Here is a 12,432-nt window from a genome sequence, read left to right on the forward strand (position 1 = left end):
TGTCAAAGGAGCATCATACCCTGTCCATACACACAGTAACACCTTAAGTAACTTGTTTGTAGTCTTGACCCAATTAGTGAAGGAGGCTGAAACCATTAGAGGCAGAATTTCTTTTCCAGTGATTGTGGGGTTCAGTACCGACACATAGGTCTAGCATAGTAGGAATGATCCCTAAATAATTTGTATTACATTAACATATGTATTTATCTTGATGCCCCCAAAGACCCATTACAGTCAGGATTAGCCAGTGCACATTTTTAAAGTTCCCTAAGTGCATATTTGTCTGATTGAGCTAATAACATGCTCTAGCAGTGTGTCCGTCACACTTACATTGAGCTTAGTTAATTCACTGGGTTTTTCATGGTCCAAGCTGAGGTGAGTTAAGGACAGAAAGCAGGTTCTGCATTTTAGCTTTGCTTTTGAATTTTCTTGCTTTTGTGATTTTTACATGAGATGCTTCATACCAGGTTTCTTGCTTTCTCCCAGTTTAATAATATCTGATAGAAATAGTTCTATACAACACACTCCTTCTAGCAATTGTCATTACTAGCAAACTTAGTTAAGAAAAATAATTGACTTACAACAGGTTTGATAACTTACAAAGTTTAATGCTTCCAGGAAATGACTCATTTCCCATGTGCATCTTACAAACTGTTCTGAATGCTGAACTCACCACAACCTAGTGATTAAGTGACTCTTTTTTATATTCCCTTTTGATATCAGTAACAATAAAAGCAGCAGAAGCTTCAAAGACAATATAAATAAGGTAATGTCATTCCAAAGCGGATTGATAATTACTTATAGCCTAGGTGCAGGCATTCAAAATGCCTGAGGCGGAACTGATCTAACTTGCATGGTTTTCTGTACACACATTTGCCCTTTGGTGGGAGGGGGCAAATCTTAGACCGGGTTCTGTCATTTTTAAACCACTCTTTATGTGGTGAACTTCTGTTCTGTTATGGGTATGGGCTGGTTTCCAATCACTTATACCAGTAAAAGTGTAATGTCTCTACCTGGCCATAGTATTAAATATCCCTAGAAGTATTTTAGTGGAAAGATGCGGAAGAAAGAATAGTCTTTATAAATGAATCCATATATTTCTCCCCCACCTCTCAGCATACACAGTCTCATTCATTTAAATCCCTAAACCCAGATAATTTAAGAACCTTCTTTTTTTATTGTTTGAGGGTGTTGGGTTTTTTTAAATTTTAGCTAATGTAGCAGACAGTTGTGTGCAGAGTTCAAGACCATAATGCCATTAAAGTGTTCTATGTATCCCCTTGAACTTTCCATTAATCCTCCAATACTGCAAATAACATAGTAACATTGTTTGTGTAGTAAAATACACAAGCTGGTCAAAAACAAAGCAAAACAACAACATTCAAGGATCTTTGTAAGAAGTATATCACTTTTTTGTGAAAAACTTTGAATCTTTAAAATGTGATGTTGCTGGTTGAAAAATACCAGGAAGTTAATGGTAAAATTGGAGGTATCTATGTGCCTTTTACAGCTAATTCCAAAGATGATCCTTTTCTTTAATGGCAAATGATTTTCAAAATAAAAGGCTGTGGAGATAAGAACTTGGACTTTATTTCCTCACTTCTGTCTCTAGAAATGTATCAGGATGACAAAGTCAGTTCCCCTATTACATGATGGGTCATGGTGCACAGTCCTACTCCAGTGACTACCATTTCACTGTTTCTATGAAACAGGGGCCTGCTTCTATTTTAGTGAACACAAGTTTATGCCTGTCACTTTTTCATTAATAGTGTATAAGGAGGTATATGTGAATAGTTTCTGCACAAATCAGATATTTTGGGTATCTACTGCAAGAGATATTTAAAAGGTGGATTTTTTACAGGTGTGAGACCTCATCTGTAGAATGAGAGATCAAGTTGCAGCCCACTTGAAATTCAAACCTGAATGATGCAGTCACAACCCCCAAATTATTTTTTTTAAACTGAGTTGTGTGTAATTTGATACTGATTGTTACACTGAATGTCTATACAGCAGGAATAAAAATATGTCTATATCTTTCTCTCAGCTAGCTCTGAGCTAAATTTCTTTGAACTTTGACCTAAGCCATTATGTGCTGTTAACAAAATGCCATGGCCAAGTATAAATACAAAATTAGGTGTTTATGAAGCTGTACAGTAGCTGCATTTTATGATGGCAGAAAATGTGTTTTATGTGTTTCAGAGTGAACAAGTATGTGTTCTGAGTAATCAGGTGGTGTTTCTCTCTTTTGATTTAATTTGCTTGCATTCAGATCTGTGATCACAGTTTTGGCCAAAAGAGGTAATGGGCGTCAGGGAACCTCAACTATTCCATATACAGGTCCAGTACAATTCAGGGCCAGCATAACATGTGCTTCCTTATATTGCCCTTTCCCACCTTCAGCTCTGGCTTAGAGAATTTATTTTGTTGATCCCTTTTAGGGCCAAATTCTGAAGAAGTTCACCACCCAGCAGCTTCCACTGAGGCCAGGCTTTACAAAAAAAAAAAAACTTTCTGGTTTCTGTCTATCTCTCTATCTTTTTCTTAAATCTAAAACAATTCTGTTGGTATCTTATATAGTTCAATTAGCCAAATGCACCCATTTAAATTAATTGGCCTAGAATGTTTTGGATTGCTAAAAACCTACATAGGAAGAATGTGTTTTTTTTAATTAAAAATCTCCCAGAAAATATTTACCTAGCCCTTATTGTAGGGCTAAAAATCCTTGGAACAAATCAGCTAGAATTACCCTTCTCTGTGAAATAGCAGCAATTAGGATAGACACCCTCCTCTAACTCTGAGCCAGGCAGCCTGGGTGACAAATATGTCAAATTAATACATCACCAGGTATGAAAGCGCAGTTAGAATTTGACTGAGGTACTTCCAGCCTGAGAAAGGGAACGATTTATCAATGCAAACTTAATAACATCTATTTGAATCTAACTAAAAATCAATATTTCATTACCAAATTGTTAGTGAGAATGAAGAAAAATTGCGGAAGTCGGGCAGTTTGGTGGAAGAGAAGCATCAGGAGTTCAATGTGAAGACGGAATGATTCATGAGGCCAACGCGGTGGAAGGGTGAAGGAGGACGAATGCAGAAAACTTGGAGGGCCCTTTCTCTTGTGACCTTGGCAGTGAGAGGAAAAAAAAATACAAGAAAATGAAAGTGACTGTCAACTCCCAACAGGGATGGATCACACTATAAATCAAGCATAGCCCTGAGAGAGAATAGGGGCTTAGGGTGGGGGGTTAGCATCAAGAGGGAAACTCTTGGTTAATTTAACTCTTTGAACCTTGGATGCCTTTTATTTGTACTTTAGGGGAGTTCATAAACCATATGTGAATCTCTTCCCTTTGAAACAGTTTACATAAAAATATGTCAGCAGGAGATAAATGGTGCAACATTGCTTTCCATTGGCTAAGAGTTAAAGTACAGTACCAATAAGCATTTCCTTCACTCTCCGAAAAGAGACAAACGAGAGACTGAGGCTTCCCTGACACATAACTAAAGCGGTTTGTTGGGAGACCTAATCCAGAAGAGCCTTTTTTGATGATTTTCAGGAAAAAAATAGATTTAAGGACATTAGTATTTCTATTACTGAAATAATGTATTGATCTAAAAAGAAAGCCATAACCACTTATTTAACCTAAACTACAAATGAACTGATAGGTGCTTGGGTGGGGGGCAATGTTTGTGTGTTGGGGGAGTTAAAGCCTTTAATGTTTGGGTTTTTTTAGTTTAGTTTAGTTTTAAATTTATTCTTTGACCACATCTTCCACTGCAAGGAATTTGTTGACTAACATGCAGTAATTCATAACTCTCCTTTAATAAGAGATGAAGGAGACTTGGAATCACACCTTTTATTACATATCCACACTAAATTAAAACTTAGTATCCTGAGTACTTCATTTGTGGAACTGTAACATGTAGCACCTAGTATTTTTCCCTTAGACATCTTTTATTGTCCCTCCCTCACTCCTAATTAAGTCTTTTTTCCCCTCCTCCTTCTCAACTGTCAGTAGGAAGAATTTGTTTCACTTTGTGGGGCCAAATTAGTGCATATCCATTTTGGTGTCCTGGCCTGGAAAGCAATCACCTTTCATTTTCATCTGGGATGCCTGAAAATGGCATGTCTATTCCATGGGACTTTAAATCTGAACAGATGTCTTAATAGATATGCAATGGTCTAATCTAGCTTGGGGAAAGCACGCCTTCCATATCAGCATGTCTATAAAAGGCTCACTCAAGTGCAGTTCTGGTACAAATTGCTGGCAGCACGGACCAAGATCCTTTGCATTAAACCTTTGGGATCCCCCCTGCCCCTGCCTCGGATGCTAAGGAATAAAGACCACATTTTGTTCTATATAAATACGAAGGAAAATATCTTCAAAGTAAATTACTCAAGCCTTTTCAAGCAAGTATTTATTATGGTGCTAGTGGATCTGTTAAGCCTAAGTTTTGTGGAAATTATTTTCAAAAAGCCTGCAAGTTCGGGCTGTATTTTCAAAAGAACAGGAGCCACTGGACCACGGCTATCAGTGTCATAGTGGAAGGTCCCAGGTTCTGAACTCTCTTGAAAATCTGGCCGTGTTTGCTTTGAGGAAAAAATAAGTGGAGACATAAGCAATCCACAAGGGTCCCCTCAAAGCAGCTGTATAACTGTGGGTGTGCTGAACAGCAGTGCTACCATGAGAAATACTTCCAAGAATGCTGTCATGTTCACCAACCAGCAGTTTTCCGTAGCAGTATCTCCCTTAGTAATCTTATCTTTTATTAGTGGAGGAATTGCTTGTTTGCTTGGAAGAGCTGAACCTGGAGATGAAAGCTGGTATTTTATTAACATGTTGGAGGCAAATATGTGGTGCCAGAGTGGTTCAGAAATGGAGGAAATACCACTAACAAACAATCTTTTGCATGCTCTGGAGTTTGCTAGTGTTCCTCCTACTATTTGTTTCCAAATATATGACTCATCTCAAGCCTTGCATGAAAGTTTGCAGGCCTAATCAAGGTCAGAAGATCACTAAAAAAAATGAGAACAGGAAGAGGCCATCAGGACCCGTATTTTTGTTCCTTCCCCCACCCCCTCCTGTCTTAATGCTGGAACCTGGCTCTAATTGCCCTTTATTTTTTATTGCTTTCACTATGTTTCACATGTAATGTTTATATTAATGGGGGGGAAAAGTGAAGAAACCCCAGGAAATGGAGTGCAATTGGAGTATGTGAGATGTGGCTTTTGTCTCCTTTATCACCATTTTCTTGCAGTACTTCCAGCACAGATATTAATTTATTGTTGAGAGTGCTGCAGAACTGTGGTCCCTTGTATTTTATGGAAGGTTTGATCTAAATTCCAGATGGTCACCATGTGATCAGCCCAGCCACGGGCAAATAGGATATTTCTTTGTATCTAAATCTGATTTCTTTGCCAAATCCATACCTATCTAATCTCTGCCCAAAAGCCTGCATTCCCTCAGTTTTTTTAAAGAAGTGTATAACAACTCTGCACCCTTATTGTACATAGACAATGAGGATGATTGCAAACACTCACCATTTAAATGCTGTTTAAAATGAAGGCTCTTTTTTGCATGCAAATAATGGTTATTCAGATCACAAGATGGCTCTCTAAAGTTCAAAGCAGAAACAGTTTTTCTCTTAGAAGAATGAAGTGTTTGCCATTTGTATAAGGTGGGGTGTCAGTATATCGATGCCATTCTGCTTTAAGAAGTAAATGCTTTGATTTTGTGTGAGAGAAACTGTGAAACGTTGCTCTTAAAAAGCTACTGAGCAAAGGCCTTGTAGAATCTCTGTTTTAGCACAAGGTTTTAATGTATAGAGATGGGAGACTGTCTATACAGAGAATGCCCTCCCTCCTCCCTCCCTACTCCCCAGGCAAATTTTAGATTATACCAAAATTCTGCATTCTGAAGTACACCAGTAGACGCAACAATATGAAAACTTTCTTAATCGTGATATGATTAAAGGATTTCAAAAAGCTGCTTGGTAGTCGCATTTACATTTCCTGATAAATTCCTAATTTTCTTTCAAATCACTTCTTAATAATGTGAACTGTAAAAAAAATCCTTCCATTTCTGCAATGTGTTAAAAAAAAAACCTGGGGAGTGGGGGGAGGAATTCAGAAGGCTCTATGTTTTATCATTCTGTTCATAAAGTGCTACAGCACCATAACTGCAGCAGAGAAAAGAAACAGATACTGTAGTGTCTGAGGTATTCTGTGCCATAAACTCCCATAATAGAAACAGATGGTAAAAACGCCTTGGAAGTAAAGAAACTACTGTACATGCAGCTCTACCCTAACATATGAAGAGATTCAGACCTGACACATAAAGGAATACATTTGGAGTAATGCCAGCGCTACTCTCTAATTCAGTGGTTGGTATTAAAGATAAGGACCCACAATTTACAGATTCGAACACTTTGGAACTTCAACATTTTTCATCATTCGTTATTTCTGATGATTCAGTGACACGGAGGGTGGGGGGGACATTTAGTGGGGAATACGCTATACTCTGTATGAGCCTCAACTATATTAGAACATCCTACAGACAGAGTTTGCCCCGTGCTCATTTCCTTCTTGCTGTTAGGTAGTTACCATAATATCTAATGCGAGCTAAACAGAGCATTGTGGCAACTATCACACCTACAGTGGAACTGGCAAAACTATTTTATTCATCTCTGAAACCCAGCTAAAGAAATGTCACTTATTTCAGCTGGCATTGTTTCACTGGTTTTGCCATGAGTGAAAGGAAATATAATGTGTGCATTGCACTAGAGGGGGAGCTGAAGGTCAGGAGTGAAATATAGCTTTCTGCAGCACTTGGTCTCAGTCTGAATGTTACCTACATTATCATCAGAGCTCACTGTCATCATGGAGAGACCTTGTCACAGGAGGGAGGTCACCTAGAAGCTGGAAGAAAAATTGGGGGAAAAATACTAAGTAAGATAGACTAAAAAGAAGACCGATAGGGTCCCCAACTTCCTTTGTGTGCAGGTGAGGACAGTACATTATCTGGAAAAGATTTTCTTGTCCTCCAAAGGCCCTGGAATTCCAGAGATGCCCTGGCTTTGAGGTGTTGGCCTTCTAACTTTTTATTATTTAGTTATCAGTGTCTTTCCACTAGTGAATCTGCCTTTGGTCCTTCTGCTCCCTGCATAGCTTGGATTTATTAGCTCCAATTGCATTTCAGATGACTGGCTTTCTGATATTAAAGGGCTTTCTTGTGTGGGGGGGAGAGGGGTCTATCAGATTGCTGCGCTATCTGGCACCTTGAATCCCGCTTTGGAGCTTTGATTGGTTGTGGCACAAAGGTTGGTTACTGCAGATAAGCTATGTCTTTGTTGTGACTACTTTTTTTTGCCCATATGACTGCATGTTGTTCCTTGAAAACCCTTGAAATTTTAAGACTTTCAAAACTCAGGGTTATCTTTCCATTTTGTGACTAAAACATCTCTCTAATTATTGAAGGGAATGGATTAAAAAAATAACAGAAAAGTGAAACGCTAAACATTATGCAAACAGTAAAAAGCCAATAGGGCAATTACCAACCCAGTATTTGCATGGAGAACGTTTCATCTAAGGATCTCAGAAAGCCTGAAGAACATTAACAAATTCATGAGGAATATGTTGCCACAAACAAGTATTTCATTGGTCCTTTCAGAAACTAGTCAAATCTTATGAGCCCTTCTGTGGAAGTGTTTATGCAATTTTGTGATGGGGAAGCCTGTGCTTTAAAAGAGTAATTATAGAGATCAGATAAGCACAGCTTTTCTCTGTTGAAAATCAGTTCCAGTTGGTATTATTAATGCCCCTCCATCACCAGCCTACTCAGTTCAACCAGCAGTCTGTCTTTTGATGTAGCAGCATATTTATACTGGGGAGCTAAATGTGCTTATATACATGCTGGGGGATGAAGGAGGATTTTAATTAGAGCCGTTCCGGGAGAGCCACTCTAATTAAAACACTGCAGCTTCGTGTTTATTGAGCTCCTGTGCATTTAAAAATGATTGCGGGATGTTTTAACTAAAGGTCATTTGACAAGCTTCAGTTAAAGCACCCCAGTCGCCATTTTTAAACCCACGGGGGCTTATACATGTGATGCTGCGGCAAGGGTAGGGTGTTCTAATTAGAACATGTTGGAGCAATTGTATAGGTACCCTAACTTCTTAGAGGAGGAAATTGTGGAAAATGTGATCTTTCCACTGAGATTCACAACAAACTCAAAATGGACTTTTGAACATACATTTATAAAAGCCTTACACTTGGCCACATACAGGAAGAGAGCATGGCCCTTGTTTCACCTCAAGAGTCTAAGACCCTTTTTCCACTCTATGGCCCCTTTTAATTTCTGACTGAGACCTGCACCAAACCAGAGTGGGTGAGGTTTCAGGTTTTATAATGAAAGTTTTCACCACTGTAGAGTTAAGTTGCTTTTGAACTTTCCAGATATGTTTGATGGTTCACAAGCAGGTGTTAACAGGCAGCTGTGCAAACTGTAAGTAGCTGTTTCACTGGACCTACTTTTGGGAGTAATTGAAGGTGCTCTCAGCTGAGGGTAAGCAAAGTGAGGTAAATACTTGAAAACCCTTTTGCCAAAATCTTACTTCTCCCTTACATCTATGCTGCAAAAATAGCCTTTTCTCCCTTCCTGTTTTCTTTTGTGTTTGATTGGCTTTTTGTGTGTGTTTGATTTGTTGCATTTTCTAAGTGGAGGAAAGAGAGCGGTATACCATATCAGTGTACTAAAAATAGCAGCAGCAGAAGCATTTTACCTTGCTTCTACATCTATTCTGAAAGATGATAAAAAAACATGCAGCATTTGCTCTGTTTGGATTTAACTATGGTTTCACTGGTGCCACTATTGTACTTCAGGTTGTGGGTGATTCCTATGCTAAAAGTGCAGAAGGTGAAAAGATTTTACAGGTCCCTGTTCATCCCTGCATTAATTCAGAGACCAGGACTGGAGAATATATTTGTGGCATACCCTAACTTGGGTCCAGGTGTCCAGGGCCCCGTTAGGTATAGGTAATGAATTGTTGGGGTGATTAATTGCTCTGCTGCCTGTACCTACCACATGCTCCAGAAGGTATCTATCCTGTTTGGGGTTGGTTGCAGTATTACATTGTGGCTTCCTATGTCTGAGGTTTGTCACAGGTAGAAAGTAGTGGCTTCTGGCACTGGTTCGAAGAGGCCATAACTATGAGTAGTCCTGCTACATGGACAATGTTAAGAACTATATGGAGAATCACTACCCTCTCTTCATTTTGTATAAAAAGCAAATGAGATTCCTTGATCTTTGGCTAATGCCCAAAATAACAAAAGTTGCTGTTTTACAATAAAACCAACTACTATTAAACCTTTGCTCTGAGTATGATTCATGTAAGTGCCTTAATTAGCATGTGGTTACAACATTTGAGTGCATATTGTCTTTTAGAAGGTCTATATAAAAACATCCTATATAAAAACATTTGAAATATGCAGCCAGGTACCTCTATCAACAGCCTCTTGCATAAAGTGTATTCTTTCCTATGGTTTTGGCATTATGATACTTTAAACTCCTACACTATTGTTTCTGTCTTTTACGAAGAACTTACACAAAAATAAGATTGGAAATTTCCCACTTCATTATTTTAGTTCATCAAATAGGTTTTATATGTATATTGGTCATTTTAACTGAATTCTGAAGTCTTCATAAACTGAGAAATATAACATTTCATTGCACAATTACAGCTAATTATTTTAGAAATACAGTTTAAATGCAAGTTATCTTAAATTTATTGCTTATCTGACTGAGAAGATCTAAGCAAAACCTGAAAATCATAAACCCTTCCAGAACATTATATTTTATGCAGTCCAAAATGTGACACATGGGGTCTTTAATAATTCACTGCTTGTTAACATTAAACAACTGTTAACATGCTCAAATAATTAGTTATGCTTGCTTGACATGTTTGCATCTTTAATAATTGATGCATTTATCTTAATTACTAACAGTATTATGGTCATAATATGCATCTTTTTTCTATCTTAAAATTTTAACAAAAACTGACTTTTTGCCAAAAATGATTATCCTCTAAGTTTTAATTACTCGTTGTAATTAAATTGCAAGCTGCAGTATTTTATTAAAAATATCTTTCACAAAAATATTTAATGGAAAAGAGGTGATTTGTTGTTTATGCATCACAGTTAGTAAATATTTCATAAGTTTCATATTACCCTTTCAGAGCGAATATAAAAAACATAACATTCTTAATACAAGAGTCAATTTAAAAGCTGCTATAGCAGTCCTCAGTTCTTCCCCCAAAGGTTTGCTGAAGTCAATGAGTAAAGTAAGATAAAACAAAACAAAACAACAAAAAATCATTGTGATTGCATGGAGGAAACACACAGTAACTGGAACCCAAGTTCTAGTAATTAGCAACGACCATGGCTGAGAGTGCAGCGGAGCCTTGAAAGGAGTTTATTTGACCTGAAATTAAGATGAATATTAAAAACTATTTCATTTTTCAATATTCTTTCCAGTCAACATCACTCTTGCATGCTGCTAATGACAGCAGTAGTGGTAGAGCTTTGTCTGTAATCAATTATGTATTTATTAAAATCCTGGTAGAGACAGAGTAAGACTTAATTGAAGAATGTCAGACAGTTTCAGGGAGGCTGTGTTTTTGAGATATGTCTTTCACATTGTTAAGATGGGCTATTTTGATGAGCTTTACTTCCCTTAGTTCTTCATCTTATGAAGACTATGCTGATAGCTGCCCTTCATTGTCTTTTGTTAAGTGCCTCACTGTTTCATCCCACCATTTTCTAAATGGCTAAATATATGAAGCACCAAAACAGGAATGGATGAAAAATGGTATAGTTGCAAGGCCTGTGAGTGTGAAAGTAGGGGCAGGTATCTCATGGGTGCCAAATGGAAATCATCATTGGGTTCAGGGTTAGTCCCTGAATCTGCCAACCCCAGAAGTTTTCGTTGTGCTTAATTAGTTTGGAGACAGAGCTCTACAGAAGAGCAGCTTGAGATCTGCTGGAGAAGAATACAACATTGGGTTGTAATGCTCCTGGGACTCCTGGGCAGTGTATTTTGCTGGCTTTCTCAAACACGTTTATTGAAGACAGTCAAGTAGATCCTTCATGATTCTTGAATACTGTAACATGTAAACAAAAAGACCAAACCCCCCTATTTTGACCAAGAATGACTGTGCTACCCAGTTCCTCCCATTGCTACTCAGTCACTATGGCCCTAGAATCTGGGGCATATATAGCCTAAGGTGAAGAATTGAACAGGCTGAGAGGAGTGAGTAGATTAAGAGTAATTTATTGCTTCCAGAAGCAAAATTTTTGTGAGTGATAGCTTGTATTGGACCAACTACATATTTCCTGGATTATCATGGGTACATCACTCAAGTATTTCCTTCAGTATATTCCTAAGAACACCCAGCAATTGCTTAAAAACATGGAGGAAAATACATGGGAAATAACGAAGACTTGTTATACATCTGTGATTAGGGTCTCCTCGTTGGTTATTTTTAGACAAGTTTAAGCAGCTGAAAAGTCTTACCTAAAAGACCATGAAAAAGAAACATCCCATTCTGCCTCTCTCTCCATTACCTTAATGTCTTCCCAATTCATTTCAATGAGTGTGTGGGGATATTGGATCTGAGAAGTGGTTATTTAAGTATCTGTGCACCTCTGAATGCTTGAGTTGCTGCTTATTTCTAGTGCTGTACTAGTCAGGTTTACTTATCTCTCTTGGAGATAGGTCAAATTGTACAGTTGAGACATGGATCCAAAACTACTTTGAAGTTTAAGAGTGCTTAGATTCAGAGATTTGATTAAATCTTTTGTCTACTTTTTATGTATATCTTTCCATGAAAAGTATACTAGCCATGTGGCTGGTCATCCTAACCCCTGCAGATGTACTTTACCTTCCCTCTCTGATACTTTTAGAAACTTTTCATGCGTGCAGAGCCTTCATGTCTCCAGTCTCCAGAAAAGCTCTTTCTGTTATGGTTCTAGAGTTAATAAAAATGTACACGTTGCCAGCCTATAAATCAATCTTTTCCAATATATGGGTGTATCTCCAGATTTCAGAAAACTGTAATTAAAAAAAATGGTCTTGGCTAGGCAGGTCTGGGCCCTAGCTAGGATGATTGTGAAAGTGAACACTGAAGAGCAGTCCCAGCACAGTACTGCTTAGCTGCAGGATGTCCATATTTTTCTCAACTATGCTAGTATGAGGTGTAGAATTCAGTCCACTTTGGAAGTGAGGGATGGAGTGTGTGGTGGGCCAGTAGACGGTGCTCCTGCACTGAGCCACCCACCTTACTGTGTCTGACCACTTTCAAATCCAAGTGCCTCCCTGGGGGCACCTCATGTCTGGCCAGCCCCCTTCCTGGATCACACCTGCTAGCCTGGGG

General features: G+C 38.3%; 1 long non-coding RNA gene across 2 annotated transcripts in view; it reads left to right on the forward strand.

The window, feature by feature from the left end:
- The window catches only part of LOC109310576, a 36,376-nt gene that overhangs the window by 12,083 nt on the left and 11,861 nt on the right, over window positions 1-12,432 (forward strand). For both annotated transcript variants that reach the window (XR_002101257.1, XR_002101258.1), the window contains exon 2: window positions 8,459-8,581. This is a non-coding gene — a long non-coding RNA (uncharacterized LOC109310576). The remainder of the gene's footprint in view (window positions 1-8,458; window positions 8,582-12,432) is intronic.

The sequence above is a fragment of the Crocodylus porosus genome, unplaced genomic scaffold (genome assembly GCF_001723895.1).
Source record: "Crocodylus porosus isolate Cpor-Errol unplaced genomic scaffold, CroPor_comp1, whole genome shotgun sequence".
In the NCBI taxonomy this organism is placed as follows: Eukaryota; Metazoa; Chordata; order Crocodylia; family Crocodylidae; genus Crocodylus; species Crocodylus porosus.